The sequence below is a fragment of the Parus major genome, unplaced genomic scaffold, assembly GCF_001522545.3.
Source record: "Parus major isolate Abel unplaced genomic scaffold, Parus_major1.1 Scaffold617, whole genome shotgun sequence".
NCBI classification, from domain to species: domain Eukaryota; kingdom Metazoa; phylum Chordata; class Aves; order Passeriformes; family Paridae; genus Parus; species Parus major.
In genome coordinates, this window is record NW_015379503.1 from 1 (window position 1) to 1,182 (window position 1,182).

General features: G+C 62.2%; 1 long non-coding RNA gene across 1 annotated transcript; it reads right to left on the minus strand.

Moving 5' to 3' along the window:
- Positions 1-282: 282 nt before the first annotated feature.
- LOC109022436 lies at positions 283-1,182 on the minus strand. The gene is made up of 2 exons (XR_002001291.1): positions 1,121-1,182; positions 283-363 (listed from the first exon to the last, which is right to left on the minus strand). It is a non-coding gene; the product is annotated as an uncharacterized LOC109022436 (long non-coding RNA).

The window sequence follows — 1,182 nt, forward strand, 5'->3', positions numbered from 1 at the left end:
TGGGAATTCCCAGGAACAGCTGGAATTTCCCGGCAGGCCGGCGTTACCGTGTTCGGAGTCGCGCTCGTTGCCGTCGCTGTCGCTCCGGGTGTTTTTGGGGTCGTTCCCGGTGTTCCCGGAGCCGTTCCCGGTGTTCCCATCGGTGTTCCCGGTGTTCCCATCGCCATTCCCGGTGTTCCCATCGGTGTTCCCGGTGTTCCCGGTGTTCCCGGAGCCGTTCCCGGAGCCGTTCCCGGAGCCGTTCCCGGTGTTGTTCCCGCCGTTCCCGGCTCCGTCGTCGCCGCTCCGGGAGCGTTTCCGTTTCCGGGCCCCCTCGGGCTCCCAGCGCCCCCCGGAGCGAGCGCGGAACGGGCGGCGCCGGCCCTGCCGAGAATGCCGGGAATCAGGGGAATCCCGGAATGGGGAATCCCGGGAATCCGGGGAATCCGGGGAATCCCGGAATGGGGAAAGCTGGGAATCCCGGGAATCCGGGGAATCTGGGAATCAGGGGAATCCAGGAATCAGGGGAATCCGGGAATGGGGAATCCCGGGAATCAGGGGAATCCCGGGAATCAGGGGAATCCCGGAATGGGGAAAACTGGGAATGGGGAAAGCTGGGAATCCGGGAATCCCGGGAATCCGGGGAATCTGGGAATCAGGGGAATCCGGGAATGGGGAATCCGGGAATCCCGGGAATCAGGGGAATCCCGGGAATCCGGGAACGAGGAAAGCTGGGAATGGGGAAACCCGGGAATCCCGGGAATGGGGAAAGCTGGGAACCCTGGGAATGGGTAAAGCTGGGAATCCGGGAATGGGGAAATCCGGGAATGGGGAAATCCAGGAATGGGGAAACCCGGGAATGCCGGGAATCTGGGAATGGGGAACATGTGGGAATCACGTGGGGAAAAGTGAGGAACCCCGGGAAAGACGTGGGAGAAAAAAAATGGGGAAAAAGCGGGAAAATCTGGGGAAACCTGGGACTGGTGTAGGATGGAGCGGGAAAGGGCGGGAAAAGGCGGGAAAAGGCGGGAAAAGGCGGGAAAAGGAAGGAAGAGGCAGGAAAAGGCAGGAAAAGGTGGGAAAAGGTGGAAAAAGGAAGGAAAAGGCGGGAAAAGGTGGGAATGGGAATTGCAGGACTCACCGGGAACAGGGCCCCGTTCCAGGGCAGCGCTCCCGGCCGCTCCCTCCTGCGGCCGCCCTGCA